General features: G+C 42.9%; 1 long non-coding RNA gene across 1 annotated transcript; it reads right to left on the reverse strand.

Moving 5' to 3' along the window:
• Positions 1–5,231: 5,231 nt before the first annotated feature.
• LOC115837064 lies at positions 5,232–8,302 on the reverse strand. Its single transcript, XR_004032118.1, has 4 exons — positions 6,862–8,302; positions 6,065–6,232; positions 5,637–5,703; positions 5,232–5,500 (listed from the first exon to the last, which is right to left on the reverse strand). It is a non-coding gene; the product is annotated as an uncharacterized LOC115837064 (long non-coding RNA).
• Positions 8,303–16,792: the final 8,490 nt, after the last annotated feature.

A 16,792-nucleotide genomic window follows, 5' to 3' on the forward strand; every position in this document is an offset into this window, starting at 1 on the left:
TGGCTATGCATAGTGGGCATTCCCCATGGTGGGCATTCCTGCTGCAGAGCCTGGAGTAAGTGCCCTGCTTGCCCCGTTAGGGTATCCTAGCAGCTTGCGCTGCTCCTAGTGCAGAATGAACAGGCTGAGCAGCTGCAGAGAACACCTCATCCTCCTGGCTTTGGGCCTTTCCCAGCACGTGCAGGTTTGCTTGGGGTCTGCCTCCAATGCCTTGAGGGTCACTGTTTTGTTTTAGTGGTGATGCCTGCTCTTGCAAGCCCACTTGGGCCTAACTTTGGCAACAATCCTGATTGTACGCAGCTTGCAGTGCTCTTTCTCAAACACGACTTCACCTAGGCTTGATCAAATACCAGCTTCACTACTTCCTAATGCTAATCCTCTGCAGGTCCTGGTAGCTTTGTTCATAGAGCAGTTCTTTGGATTGAACCAGAAAATGTATACAAATAATTTCACACCGTGTCTGGCATCTGGTGTATGCTAAATACAAGTTGGTTGCTTCTGGGGATCCTCAATCCAACCCCAGGAAGTCTAGAAATGATTCTCCCTGATTTAAAGGTGTCACAGAGACTCCTCAGAGTAGAGAGAGCTGGAATCTAGGTCCCTAGTTCACTGTTCCCTCCTTTCACAGGATTCCCTTGCTGTTCAGGAACGTAATGTCTATATGAATATCGTTGCCAGAATTGTCTCAGGCCATAGATATATCTTCACTTTCCGTGTTGAGTCCTTTGGAGGCTATCGGGGAGCTGCTGTTCCCCTTCAGCGCGGCTACCTGCTCAGGGAGGTCTTGGCTGCCTCAGGGTGGACCAGCTTGCACTGTTTTGTGGGTGCGCAGTCCCTGGAACGCCCTTTCTGTGTGAATGTAAGTGATGCATAAAGATCTAAAATCCCAAATCTTAGGCTTTCTCCAGGATTTCTGCTGGAATCCCAGAAAAGCAGCTCTGGAATTGCTCTGAATTAAATACACAATTTATTTTCAGATCTCTTTTATCTTGAGGGCTCACATGCAGCTAACGCATTTGTCTGTGTTTGAGGCTGCAGTACGGTACATAGACCCACCGCTGGCAGAACCCATTCCTTCCTGTGGAGGTCACCCACGTATTATTTAAGTGCAATATTTTGGATCACACAAAATAAAAATCTGTACTGTTGTGCTCCTATTAAGCACCCATTATGTAATCTCTGAGTCACCTGGAGATGGTTTTTAAATATAGTTTGCATATTTACTATTTGTGAAGCACCCATGCTAAGAGCTTTGCATGTCTTCTTCCATGCAGCACAGGAACGTAAGGAGGCAGGAACTACTGTTATTTCTGCTTAATGCATGGAAAGCTATTGTCCACAGAGTGGGGAAGTGATGCCAGCAAGATCACATAGCTGGCACCCATGGGATTAAGCCAGGGCTCAACTCCACCAGACATAATGACTTTGCTCTCAATTGCCACATTTTATTGCCTTTCTCAATGGTTTACTTTGGGTCTTAATTTGCATTTTTCTGATGACTAATTTTGAGTTTTTTTAATATATTTATCCTCTTCTGTGACCTACAATTTAAAAATGTTTCTCCTTATTGATTTTTATTAGGATATATTAAATAATCATCCCTTATTGGAGTGTTGCAAATACCTTCTCTAGTTCATAGCTTGCTTTTCAGTTTCTTCATGGTATCATTTGATAAACAGAAGCTCTTAATTATGAGGTCATAATCATGATCAATTTTTTAGTGGTTAGCAGTTTTTATGTCTTATTTAAAACATCCTTCCCTACTCCAAGCTCATAAATACATGCTCCTAAACATTTTAGGCTTTGGGTTTTTACACTGAACTTTTTAATCTATCAAGAATTGGTTTGTGTGTATGGCACGAGGTAGCGATCTGACATTATAATTTTTTATCTTGGTAATGAACTGTCTCAGTGCCATTTATTGGCTCTTTCACTTGTCTTAGTTGAGTTCCTCAAAAAGCAGAGCCCCAGAAAATGCCTTGGGTGCAGGTTGCTTATCTGAGGGTGACTGCAGGAAATGAGAGTGAGGGTATAAGGACAGCAAGACAGGGAAGGCACATGAATTAAGTTGCTGCCATGGACAGCAGGGGTTAAAGTCCACCAGGACCCACCAAGACATGGACAGGATGTCTTCCAGAATTCTCTACCTGAAAGGTGGAAGGCAGGATGGTTTATCCACCATCTGCTACTGCCTATCCCCAGGGATGATAAGCCCATACCTCTGGGCTGTCTTAGTGCAGACCTAGAGGTGTCTCGTGAAATCAGAAAGGGCCCTGTAGCAGAAAGTGGAAAGACCCCGAGGTGGGACAGCACCAGAGCCAGGGGCAGGAGCTGGCATGGACCTCTAATGAGAGGGGAGCTGGAAGGCGACGTGGCCTAGGGTGCCAGGCGATCGGCTATGCTCTCCCAGGACCATTGTCTTCATCTTAACGGAGGATATCCAAGTAGTCCTGCCACAGCCTGGCCCAGAAGCTTTTCTGCCTTGCTGTGTGCCTTGGGAGGTGACCTGGTGGATGACCCAGATGGCTTCCTTGCCTCTGCTCCCTCAGCTCCCGGGGGGCCCTTGGGAGAAGGGCAGAAGGAGAGAGGAGGGAGACAGGGCCTTTATTCCTCCTGCATCCTCCCTGCAGGACCACCTCGGGCTGGCTGAGTCCCTCCTCTCGAGGCAGCTTCCTCCTTCTGAGCACCTGGAATCACGTGCTCCCTCTTCCCTCTGCTGTCACTGTTCCACCAAAATCTTTGCAAATTGTCAGGTTACTGAATCCTCTGATGTCCATGCACCACCTGTTCCTTTGGGGAGTCTGAGTGATAGAAGCAACTCAGTCCATTCACATCCACCAAGACCACTGCGGTCTCCCTGAAATGATGGTGAGCAAAGGAACTCAATTTCTCTATGCCCTCCCCCGGCCCTAGCTCTGTGCCTGCTCATTGCTCAAGGCTGTGGAAGGGACAGGGCACAGGTGTGCAGGTTCTGCCCTCAGGAGGCTTCCAGTGTGGTGAGTGAGATGAATGAGAAGGGGAATGAGGCCCTCTGGAAGGACAGCGAGAGTGCTCAGAGTACACTGGAGCTTTGTCCCACACCAGAGTCTTCCTAGGTTCCTCTAGAGACCCTGCCTGGGCCTTCCAGGGCTGCCTCCCACATCTCGCCTTTCCTCTCTTCTCCATCCTGGCTAGAGTTGGGCTTTTCCCTCATTCTCTTTCATGTTGCAGTTCCAGAGGTTTCTGCTGACTGATGTCTCTTTTATAGATGTTCATATAACTGAAAAGCAGGCTTCAGATGCATACATCTCATATTGACAAGAGAATGAGTGAGGACAATGGGAAAATTCATGGTCTTTTAACCAAACATAGGGATTTTGTGATCTTTTTTTTTTTTTTTTGCCTTTTTCTTCTGAATTCTGCAAAAGCTGTTATACTAATAGCTGTGATTTGCATAATTTCTGGAGTGCAGCAGAATAAAAAGCCAGGCTTGCAGGCAGACAGTCTGGCCCTGCTGGTGGAGGGCAGGGCCTTGTATTAGGAGAGAGACAAATCAACATACAGCCCCTGGGTGCTTGCCAGGGTGAAGGGACATGGCTGGGATGGGTGCGGTGAGTCAGAAGGTGGCTTGCAAGCCCTCCCCTGTGACAGTGTCTAACTCAGGGACTGACACATAGGGAGGGGGCTGGGGGAGGGGCAGTCCTCAGCCTGTCCTGGACTCCAGGCCCAGGTCAACCCCTCCACAGTAGCTGGTGCTCCGTGTGGAGCTGCACAGACATTGGCTGTCCCGGGTGAGGGCAAGGGCTGTCTGATTTGGGATCTCCCTGCTGAAGGGGTTCTTTGGAGAAATCGGTCATTGTTAAGTGTAGGCTGTACTTCATGCCACTCACACAATGGTGAGACTCACATAATTAGCCTTCAATGGGCTAAATGTTGCACAACAAAGGGCATCTGTGTGGTATCGAGGTAAACAAATGGGCTTTAGAGTTAAAAAGAGAAGGGTCCCCATGCACGAGGCTAAGCGAGTGACTTTAGCTTAAGAATAAAAGTAATATGGTAGCATGCAGTGGCTCACGCATGTAATCCCAGCACTTTGAGAGGCTGAGGCAGGAAGATCATTTGAGGCTAGGAGTTTGAGACCAGCCTGGGCAATGCAGTCAGACCCTATCTCCACACACACACACACAAATTAAAAACCATTTGCTGAGCTTATTGGTGTGTGCTTGTAGTCCCAGCCCCTCAGGACTCTGGGGTAGGAGGATCACTTGAGCCAAGAGTTAGAGGCTGCACTGTGCACCGCACACTGCCTTGTGCCACTGACTCCAACTGGGGCAACAGAGCGGGACCCTGTCTCATAAATAAATAAGTAAATAATAACAGAATGAAGGCCGTGTGCTTCATGAGGATCTTGTGAACTTGTGAGATCGTATGGTGTGTGTGCTGACTGCATAGTTGCTATTGTTACATTTCATTCTCACGGGCTTCCTTTGCCAAACTTTTACTTCAGAGTTTGTGTTAAAGGGTCTGGGTTGGGTTAAATTTGTCAGTGTCTTCTGAAGGACAAGAGTCATGGTTACAGATATTTTCTGACAATTCCAAATTTTATGAATTCCCCACTTAAAAGTCTTGTTCATGCCCCCTGCTGCCTTCCTCTCTTCTGAGGGCTAAAGGCCTCTTGTTGGAGGCAGGCCAGCAATGACAAGTTTGTGAAGGCTACAGCTGCAGAGGCTCATAGGAGGAGCCCAGGGCCTCTCAAGACACGGTGGCCAGAGAGTTCTGGAGAGTAATTAACAGGACAGCAGATGTGGAGACTTGGGCCGACTGAATGCTGGTGTCAAAGGACACCCTCCCTTTACCCCACTCTGTGCCAGTGTGCCTTTTATTTCTCCCTGGGCTACAACAGTTATTAACGTTCAGATTTTGAAGATAATGGTTTTAATTAAACTACTTTGCTGTTTACTACTGTTTCGGGAATTTGCTAATTAATCTTTATGTAATTGTTTTTGCAATGGTTGTATAGCAAAAGTTCTTAAATTATAAGTTAAACCTCTTGCAGAGAATCTAATTTTTAATCAGAATCCCATGTTAGTAAGTGACAGTGGGGATGGGGAATTAACTAATTGAAGTCCCTGCTCCATGGAGGTTGTCTGTCTTCAACCCGGCAAGTTGGCCGTGCTGTGCAGAGCCCTCTCCCTGCATCTCCCCATGGTGTCTGCATTTCGATGGTGCTGAAGGAACCGTGGATGTCCACGTATTAGGGTAATAATTCTGATGCTGTCTTTATAGGGGATATGTCTCTAAAAGGGCTGTTCCTCACAGATGTCTGAGGCCACCTTCAATTAAACCCAAGCCTCTTCCCCTTCTACTGGAGCCTCCGTGAGTAAAGTCTGTGGAAATCCTATCTGTTGAATTTTGGAGAAGGGTAATGAAGTGTTGAAATGTGTCTCAAGCTATCCCACAATATTTGATATGGAAGAAGAAGCATTTCTAATGGAAAATGGAGGGAATTGCTCTTCAACTCCTAAAATAAGAATAAGAGACTTCAAGTACATCTGGAGCTTGTTTCCCTACTGTTTTACCATCTTAGCCTGTTTGTGCTGCTATAACAGGATACCAGAGACCAGGTAATTTAGAAAGAACAAATTTAATTGGCTCACAGTTCTAGAGGCTGGGCAGTCCAAGATCAAGGGGCTGCATCTGGTGGCAGCTTTCTCGCTGCATCACCTGTGGCAGAAGGCAAGAGGGCGAAAGACTGAGAAAGAGCAAGAGATGGAACTCACAGCCCCAGGTCCTTTTATAATGGACATTAATCCATTCATGAGTGTGGAGCCCCCATGACCTAGATACCTCCCATTAAGCCCCACCTCCTGACACTGTTGAGTTGGGGATTATGTTTCTAATACATGCTTTGTGGGAAACACGTTCAGACCATCACATCTGCCTAGGCCAGTGTCCATCTCTCTCTGATTCAGGGTTCTGATCCCAAGACTCATGGAAGACACAAACTACAGATTAGACAGAACAGTCTAATCTCCCTCCTGGTATTAGCCCCCAGGAACAGGCATGTAATCTCAGCAATGCTCACCTCTGCCTGAAAGGTAGGACTAGCAGAGAACTCCACCAAGCAGTACAGCGCTCAGGTTAGAAGCATGAAATTTGAAACAAGACTTCCTGGGCTCCAAGCCTGAATCTGCCACTCTTAGTTCTGTGACCTTTGGTGAGTTACCCAACTTCTCTGGGCCTGTTTCTTCCTCTGTAAAATAAGGGTTTGCAAGAGTGCATGTCTTATAGTACTGTTATAATAAGCAAATGGGATGAAACAAGAAAGTCTTAGTACACTGCCTGGCACACAGTCATGCATATTATTATAATCCATTAAGCAATTTTATCCATGTTTTTGTTTTCAACTTCTACCATACTGCATGCTGGGTCTCACAGAGGAATTGCCTAATTTGCTCATAGCTATAATCTTCTCACCACCAAATATTTCTTTCCTATTGTGCTTCTCTATGTTGGGAGATAGTCTGATTTTGCTTCATCTGTGATCTCAAGTATGTTTGGGGGACTGCTGACTTTAAGCACACATTTGCCATAGAAGGATAGTTCAGGGGTGGCAGGTACAAAGTATCTTTTCTTACACCTGTGGAAGAACTCACTCATGCACCACAGCACTCTTGTTCACCAAGTGTGTGTCCAGCCTGAACTCCTTCTCAGTACACTGCCTCAGCATTCGAGAGTCAGAGTCTTAACCGAGGAAACAGAGCCCCAAGCAAAGCAGAAATGCTAATGCCTTATTGGGAGGTGCAATCCCAACAACCAAAGTAAGGGACATGGGGAAATAAAGCAGGAAGGAGAGAAAACAAATACAAGGTTATGTGTTACTAGAATGGCCACAGTTTCTCCAGAACTCCAGCTGGTTGCTCAAGTCATGTGGGACATCTCCAGGGAAGATATGTGAAACGCTGTGGCTCAGAACAGTCTGTCATAGGGGAGGAAGGCCAGATGATTTATCTGCTGGCTTTTTACCATTCTCTGTCTCCTACTGGTCAAAGTTCATGTTACGGACCATCAATGCCTTGCATGACCAGGTTGTGTTAATTGTGCTAACTGGCCTCCCTGTCCCAGGACAGCCATTGAGGAGGCCAAAGCCTCTGTGAATCCAGTGGAGTTAAGCTAGGGACACAAAAACTGTTTTCGGTCCCAGCACAGCAAGTGCAGTGGGAGCCATGCAAGCCTGGCAGACTCGCCAGGGGAGGCTGAGCGCACTTGGGTGGTAAAGAGTCAGGCCACAAGCAGTGGTGCATCTACGGGAATTTAGCCAAAGTTCCGGAAGCTGTAATTGCTGAGTAGAGCTGGTGGCTCATAGACTGGCTTTTGTGAAATTGGCATGTGGTACAAAACCAATCTTGGCATCCAATGTTTCATTGAGAAATATCCCAGGAGGCCGGACGTGGTGGCTCACATTGTAATCCCAGCACGTTGGGAGGCCAAGGTGGGAGGATTGCTTTAGGCCAGAAGTTTGAGACCAACCTGGGCAACATAGTGAGACCCTGTCTTGATAAAAATAAAAGAAAATATAAATAAAAAATTTAAAAGAGAGAATAGCCCAAGGGTTTTGGTCTTCAAAGTCTGTGTCCCATTTCTTTATTATTTCCATCTCTTTTCCCTAGTTCCTTAACTTTTTGCTAAAGTGCAGGGACCACCCCTGCTTAGGGTATGAGATATTCATTAACCTCTTATCCCAGACCCTAAAGGCCCATGATGGGACCACATGGGAGAGGAACAGGGTGGCCACTGGTTTCAAACTGAGACACCTTGACCTCAGCTTCTGTGTCCTCTCTGCTGTACTATATTCCTCTCTTCGTCTCTCACGATCTTCTTCCACCTGCTGAGGCTGTATCTCATATCCAGCATCTCACCTAATGGTCTCTGGCCACATTATCTTTTTTCAGCTCCCAGCGAAGACAACACTTTATGCTGCGATGTGTTTGGAAAACACCTCCACTCCTCTTTGTCTGGCAAACTCCTGCTCATCCTGCCAGTCTTAGCTTCAGAAAGACCAGCCCAGACCCCACCATATAAGTCTCTGTTGTCCATCACATCATATCATCTTTCTTCATCTGTAGGAGAATATTTATTGGAACAATTATTGAATTCACATCTGTGTCCTCCACCAAGCTGTATGCCCCCATGAAGGCAGGGAATATGATTATTCTCTGCACCACTGTGTCGCTGGCTCCTGCTTTCTGGTTTGTAATAAATGTCACACACACCCACACACATGCGCACTCACAATAAAAGAATAAGTGAACAAATAGGTGAACACCTGGATCTCTCTAACTTTTTGATCCTTTGTCTCCATAAGCCTGGAGGCTGACAAGCTAATAATTCCTACAGCAAGTGCGGGGCTGCCATCATTTTCTCTAACGGTTGTCCTGATGGCCTTTCAGAAAGTAATTGACTTTAATTATGCCCTAAACTGACCCTTTGAGTAGAACTGAAGAATAACTGAAGAGAGAAAAATGATTTGGAATGGTCCTGTTGGGTCCAATTATCAGTAGAGAAAGGGAGTGAGGATGAGGCCTGGATAAACCTGGGCTCCCCGGCATGAACCGCACTGTCTGCTCATTACGTGTTCCCTGCAGCCTGTCTGGGCTTTTGGGAAACTCGTCTGTCTATTATTCATGTCCATTTATCTTCCCTGACAGAAGTGGCAGGAATAGGCTCCGAGTTTTGAAAACATAGTGGGAATTCCAGGCCCACAAGATCAAGAGTCAACAATAGCTGTTATTCCTCTACCAGTGCCAAAATCTACACTTCTCCAGGTTTGGGACAGCAGGTGTTGTTTGAGTAGCCCTGACCCCAGGGCCAGAGGGCAAGGGGGTAGTTGTCAAAGTTCTCTGCCTCTGATCTTATTATAAAGTGTGATCTGGTCAGAGTTCTCTGCCTCTGATCTTATTATAAAGTGTGATCTGCCTACAGAGAATGAGGAAGAAGTTACCATGGACCTCAAGGGACCCAGTTGACAAAACCAAAAGGTAGAAACTGAATCACCTCCTTGGCTGTTAGATGGCAGAGTCCCTATTGCATAGAGCTGTAATTAGGGCCTGGAGAAGAGGATATACAGGGCTCCTGGTGAGCCAGTTGTCCCTGGCCAGTTGACCCTGGGCACAGAAGTTTATGGGGAGCACAGATTGGTATCCATAAGGGATGGTTCACCTGTCTAAAATTTCAGAACGTTGATGTTTTGTTCACTTTCTATCTACTGGGGTTCCATGCACCCAGCTCGGTTTGTTTTGCAAAGAGCAATCTGTTCTTTTCTCTTAAAACTTCTGGGACCTGTTGGCAAGCTTGCCATATTCTCTCTTCATTCCTCTGTTCAAACAAGCCTCAAGAGTTGACTCAGATACCTTGAGCTCTTTGCTGTGAGCATCAGAAGATCCAGAGAGATCTACTCTCCTTGTTCTTCTTTCAAAACTCACCTTCCTTTTGAACTCAAATAAGGCGGGGGCTGTGTGCATCCCCTTGTATAATTCTCAGAGGTGTCCAGGGTGATTTTTGTTTGTTTGTTTTTTAACACTGGGAACACTGACACCCTTCTTTTTTGTCTCCAATTGGGTGGGCTATTGCTTGCTACTTGCACTCCTTAGTTAAGAAAAGTCCCTCTACAGCAAACCCTCACGAGAATGTCTTAAACCTCTGGTAAAATCCCTGGAAAGTTTGGAATAGATGAGCAGATATGAGGACTGTACAGAAACATCCTGTCTTCACAGAATCCTTTTCAATCATATCTTCCTTTACATTCACTGGAAATGTTTATAATTTAGGATGAGCAATAAATGGAGCATAATACATCTCTCTGCTTGTGAGAATGAATTTCGTGCCTACTGAGGGTTCTTTGCCCAATAAAATCTTCAATGAAATGAGGGTGAAAAGACTCATAAATGTGTTCTGTGTCCTGCAGGGAGAGGGATGTACATTGTCACTTTTATGCCATGCATAGAAAGCTCCAAGCTCCCCAAGTTACAGGAGATATTATTTTTGCAGAGGCCAATATGGGGAATATTAAATTACTTTGTTTATATTTCCTAAAATAAAAACTTTACCACAGATTTCAAATATGTGCAAAAGTAGAGAGAATAGTATAGTGAACCACCCATGTACTAATCACCCAGCTTCAACAATTACGGATGAATGGCCAATTCAGATTTTTATAATTTGATCTATAAATATTTCAGTATGTATCTATACAAAAGCTTTTTGTACAATTTTACAAAATGTACAATGTACAAACGTACAAATGAACAAATGAGGTACAAATAGCTGATTTTAAAAAGTTATACCCACAATACAATTTTTACACCTAAAATATTAATAATTCATTAATAAGATCAAACATGGAGTCAGTGTTCACATTTTCCCAATTGTCATATGGCTGCTCTTAAAATTTTTACACAGTTTGTTTGAACCTGGGGCCAAAACGGACCCACTCATTGTAATTGATGGGTATAACTCTTACGTTTCTTTTAATTTACCTTCTCCCTCTGTATTTTTTCCTTCTGGCAGCTTTTTTATTCAATGTTGTTGTTTTTGAAGAATCTAGACCTTTTGTCCTGGAGAGTATCCAACAATCTAAATTTTGTGAATTTTGCCCCACAGAGACATTTCCCATGCTCATCTGTCCCCTACATTTTCTCTATATCCATAAGCCAGTCCAGATGCTTGATCAGGTCCAGGTGTAATATTTTGTGGCAAGACTGCTTTAGAGGTGGTGCTGTCTGAGTTTCATAAGGTCTTATTGTGTGATGTTCACAGTCATCAATGATTACATCATAATCTGTCACCTCACAGAAGGTTACACATGGGGATAGTCTAGTCTCATTGCACCTTCTTCATTTGTCAGCTGGAATATGCTCATAAAAAGAAACTTTCCCTTATCAGTTTTGTGGTTCCACTGAGAAAGTGTGCATATAGGGAAGGCATTACACATGCTTTGGTTTTCCCCTTTATTTGCAAGGTTTTTTTAAATTAAAATGTTAATTTCAAGATAATTGTAGATTCACATGAAGTTTTAGAAAATAAATACAGAAAGGTCCTGTGCACCCTTTACCCTGCTTACCCCCCATGGTACCACATTACAAAGCCATAGTACAATACACAACCAGGAAGCTGACATTAGCACAGCCAAGATTCCAAACACATCCATCACCACAAGGCTCCCTCCTGCTGCCCTTTCATAGCCACACTTCCCTGACGCCTGCCCGCCAGTCCCTAATCCCTGGCAACCACCAATCTGTTCTACATTTCTATAATTTTGTCATTTTATGAATGTGCAAAAGGAATTATATAGTCTATGACCTTTAGTGATTGGCTTTTCTCACTTAGCAGAATTACCTGGAGATTCATCCAAGTTACTGCATTTGTCAATAATTCATTTCTTGTTATTGGTGAGTAGAATTTCATGGTATGGATGTATCATCACATGCCAATAATCTGTTCACCCACTGAAGATCATCTGATTGTAGGTTTTTTAATGTGCTTACTTGCCATTTATTATATTGCTTAGTAAAGTATCTATTCAAATCCATTTCCCATTAAAAAAAAAATTAGAGTTTGGCTGGGCACGGTGGCTGACACCTGTAATCCCAGCACTATGGGAGGCACCGGCAGGTGGATCCCCTGAGCACAGGAGTTTGAGACCAGCCTGGGCAACATGGCAAAACCCTGTCTCTACTAAAAGCACAAAAATTAGCCAGGCATGGTAGCATGTGCCTGTAGTCCCAGCTACTTAGGAGGCTGAAGAAGGAGAATTGCTTGAACCCAGGAGGCAGAGGTTTCAGTGAGCTGAGATCGTGAGATTGCACCACTGCACTCCAGCCTAGGTGATGGAGCAAGACCTCATCTCAAAAAAAAAAATAAATAAATAGAATAAGAAATAAAAAATAAATCAAAGTTAAATCAAAGTTTTTTTTTTATTGAGTTTTAAGAGTTCTTCATATGTTCTTAAGGCAAGTTCCTTATCAAATGAACGTTTAAAAAATATTTTCTCCTGAACTGGGTCTTTCCTTTTAATTTTCTTCATGGTGTTGAAGGTGGAAAAACCCAAGCTGTTTCTCCTCTGCTGTCATTCCACACAATAATCAACACAGAAGACTTCTGTGACCAAATGTGTGGGAATTTCTCCCCACCAGTGAGCAAGCAATCAAGCCTGCAGCGGACAGGAGCTGGGCCTCCTCCCATTCAATGCTGTTTACCTAGAGACAGTTTAGATCTCACGGGTTAAGGGCTCAGTCACTGAACCTGTGAGGGGACCACTGCACCCTTCAGTCACCAGTCGCAAGTTCGGGCCTTCAGAATTTCTGAATGACTAGCCATATAAATCAGGGCTCACACAACCCCTTTTTTGGGTTCAATTAATTTGCTAGAAGTGGCTCACAGAACTGACGGAAACACTTATGTTTATCAGTTTCTTATAGATATTGCAAAGAATAAAGAGAAAGAGATGCATAGGGTGAGGTAGTGAGGAAGAGGCGTGGAGCTTCCACTTTCTCCCTGGGCGCACCACCATCCAGCAACCGCCACATGTTCTGCTATCCAGAAGCTCTCCAAACCTTGTTCTTTTGGGTTTTAATGGAAGCCTCATTACATAGACATGATTAATTAAATCATCGACTACTAGTGATGAACTTAACCCTCAGCATCTCTTGTCTTCCCAGTGGTTGTGGGGTGTGGCTAAAAGTCCTGACCCTGGAACCCTACCTTGGACTTTCTGATAACTGCCCCCATTCTGAAGCTACCTAGGGTACCCCAGCTACCAGTGAACTCATTGGCATACAAAAGACACCATTTTGGAGATTCTAATCTTCAAAAAGAGTTGTATGTCAGAAACCGGGGTTGAAGACCAATATCACAGGTGTCTTTCAATAAGCAGATTTTTGAAACGTATACATTTTATTTCCTACCAAAAAAAACTTTTCGACTCTAAGGTTGCAAAGATTTTTTTCCCTAGGTTTTCTTTCAGAAGTTTATAGTTTTAGTTTTTAAATTAATGTCTATGATGCATTGAGTTATCTTTTATATAGTGTAAAGGAAAGATTAACTTTAATTTTTTTTCTATATGGATATGTAGTTCTTCTGGCAGCGATTGCTGTTAAGACTGTCTTTTCTCCATTGAATAACCTTAGCATCCTTGTTGAGTACCATTGGATCATTCATATGTGGATCTATTTCTGGATAGTTTATTCTGTTCCATAGATTTATTTGTTTTATCTTTTACACAAATACTATCTTTCTTGATTAATGCAGCTTTATATCAATACATATTACATATGTCTTCAAATCAGATGTCAATCCTCTAAATGTTTCATTTTTAAAAATATTATTATGAATATTTCAGGTACTTGGCATTTTCATATCAATTTTAGAATCTGCAAATTCCTGATGGTAGAATTGGACCGATTGAATTTTGGATAAATTTGGGGAGAAACAGCATGTTAACTATAATTGAGTCTTCCAAACCAGGAACATGGGCTATCTTTCTATTGGTTTAGGATCCTTGCTTTGTCATTGTTTTCAAGGATCTAGGAAAAAAATGTTAAGATAAAATATAAAATGAGGTCACACTGCTACTCTTAACTCAAATTCAAGACTACATGGTTTTACTTTACCTTATTGATCTTATATCTGTTTTTTCCCCAATGATAAAAATGCAAATTTCAAACAAAAACCACATGGTTAATCATTTGCTTAATTCTATATTACATATATGATACTCTCATAACAATACCATTGCTAATACCAAAAATATGATGGAGAACAGAACAGTTTAATATTCTTTTTTAAAGTTCTTTTTATCAGAAAGTAGATTCCACCAGGAATATGCAATCAAATTATTGTGTTCAAATGCATTTAGAATACTTCCTCTGTGCATGGTTATGCCAGGAGTCATCAAGTGGTTTCTTGTAAGGAGTCAGACGTTAATATTTTAGGCCTTGTGAACCACAAATACTCTCTGTTTCTTCTCCTCTTCCTCCTTTTCCACAAAGCCTTTAAAAAATGTGAAACTTCTTTTTAGCTCACATGCAGTATAAAAAGAGATCTGGGATGGAATTAGCATTCAGGTCATAGTTTACCACCCCTGGATTATGTCAATCATTGAATTTACAATTAAGAACATTGATTTTGCTTTCAATCTTCTACCTTCCTTATACCTATTTATATTACATTATATTATCGTTATACAAATATTCACCCCTTTCCCCTACCCTACCTTCATGGAAGAACTGTACTCCCTACCCTGCTAATGTTGAGCCAGGCCTGATGACTTGATTTTGCCAGTGGAATGCAGGCAGAAGTGACTGTGTGTGTTCTAAACCCAACCCTTAGTGTGTCCTGCTTCTATTAACCCCTCCAGGAGCTGCTTCTGCCATGAGGAAGATTGTGTTTCTGTAACTGCCCGATGAGTTCTTCCTGCCCACTGCACAGACAAAACTAGTCCACTGAGACCATGATGTTGCAGTAAAGAAAGAGTGTAATTAACACGAGATTGACCACATGGGAGAACTGAAGATACTGCTTAAATCAGTCTTTCTGAAGGCTCAGAGGTTAGGGTTTTTCAAAGATAGTTTATTGGGCAGGGGCTAGGGAATGTGTGCCCCTGACTGGTTGGTGATGAAATCATAGGGGTGTGGAAAACAGTCCTCATGTGCTGTGTCTGCCTCTGGGTAGGGGCCATAGGACTGGTTGAGTGATGAGTCACAAGTCCAGGTGGGGTCAATCTGTTGCCAGATTGCAAAAGTCTAAAAAATATATCAAGAGACCAATCTTAGGTTCTATAATAGTGGTGTTGTAGGAGCAACTGGGGAAGTTATAAATCTGGTGACCTCTGGCCACATGACTCCTGAGCAATAAAGAATTACAGAAACTACAACTATATCCTAGCAGAATTCAGGTTTCTCCCATAATCTTGTGGCCTTCTGTTAGTCTTACAAAGGTGGTTTAAGCCCTTAAACAAGGGGGATCAGTTTTAGGGAGAGACTATTATTATCCTTCCTTCAAAGTTAAACTATAAACTAAATTCCTCCTGTGGTTAGCTTGGCCTCTGCAGGAATGAGTGAAGACAGCCCATCTGTGAGGCTGGAAGCAAGATGGGGTCAGCCATGCTAGACTTCTCTCACTGTCATCATCTTTGCAAAGGCAGTTTCATTTCTGGTAGACCTGTCTTTCAGCTGGCTCCCCAAGTGAGACACCTGAGCAGAGCTCCACCTGCTGCCTTGAAGACCCACAGCCTAAAGCAAAGCTTCCCCTGCTGACCCCAGACTCACACCTCAAAGAAAGAAGACAAACCCAGTGTGACCCACAGGCCTGGGAACTTGGGAGTAAATAGCTATTCTTTTAAGCCAGTGAGTTTAGGGTAGTTTTTCACATAGCATTATTGTAGATATAGTTGGCAGTTACAGTAACCATTTTTATCTTTCCTTTTTTAATATAAGGAAATCATACATGCATTATCTATGTGTGTGTGTATATATATATATATACATACATTGATCTAGGTCCATATATTAAAAGGGGTGATGAATATATAGATATCACCCCTTTGTGATTTTTGTATTTTTCTGTTTTAGTACATGACAGCGTACTAGCACGTGACTCTCCTTTTTAAGAATCTCTTGACAATATCCTGGAGGTCACTGCATATAGTATATGAAGAGATCCCTCATTCCTTTTCACAGCTGCCTGATACTCAATTGTGTTGTGCACTGTACTCTGTTCAACCGACTCCCTACTGGTGAGCATCTGGGTTTTTGCTATTTCTAATAGTGCTGCAGTGAATAGCCTTTTAACATGGCTTTTCATGTTTGTTTGTTTTTTTCTTTCCCAGTACATCTTTGGGCTAGGCCTTTAGAAGTGGGATGGCTGGGTCAAAGGATAACTACATACAGGGTTTTACTATATATTGCCAAATTTTCCTTTCCTAGGTTGTACCATGTTGCACACTTACACTGCCAATTTATCATAAGGCCCATTTCTCATAGAATCACCAACCAAATATGCCATCAAACTTTTAGATTTTTCTTTTGTCTGATGACACAAAACTCAGTACACTTTTAATCTGCATTTCCAAGTTACGAGTTAAGTTTAACCTTTCAAAATATTTTAAAGAGATATTTGTGTTTATGTTTCTGTGGAATGTCGTGTTCATAATTCTAGTCTATTATAAAGTAATTGGTTCCCCACTCCAACATTTTAAAAAGTCCTTTATGTAGTAGGTGTATTAACTCATTGCCTGAAATATACATTGCAAATATTTTATCCTGTTTTGCCATTTGACCAGTTGCTTATTATTTCTATTGCTACCAGAAAGGGGTCCCGATCCAGACCCCAAAAGAGGGTTCTTGGATCTCAAGCAATAAAGAATTCAAGGCGAATCCACAGAACAAAGTGAAAGCAAGTTTATTAAGGAAGTAAAGGAATAAAGAATGGCTACTCCATAGGCAGAGCAGCAGCTTGGGCTGCTGGACTAAGGATACTTATAGTTATTTTTTGATTATATGCTAAAAAGGGGTGGATTTATTCATGAGTTTTCCAGAAAAGGGGTGGGCAATTCCTGGAACTGAGGGTTCCTTCCCATTTTAGACAATATAGGGTAGCTTCCTGATACTGCCATGGCACTTGGAAACTGTCATGGCACTGGTGGGAGTGTCCTTTAGACTGCTAATGCCTTATAATTAGTGAATAATGAGCAGTGAGAATGACCAGAGCTCACTTTCATTGCCATCTTGGTTTTGATAGAATTTGGCTGGCTTCTTCA

This window comes from Nomascus leucogenys, chromosome 10 (assembly GCF_006542625.1).
Source record: "Nomascus leucogenys isolate Asia chromosome 10, Asia_NLE_v1, whole genome shotgun sequence".
Classification (NCBI taxonomy): Eukaryota; Metazoa; Chordata; class Mammalia; order Primates; family Hylobatidae; genus Nomascus; species Nomascus leucogenys.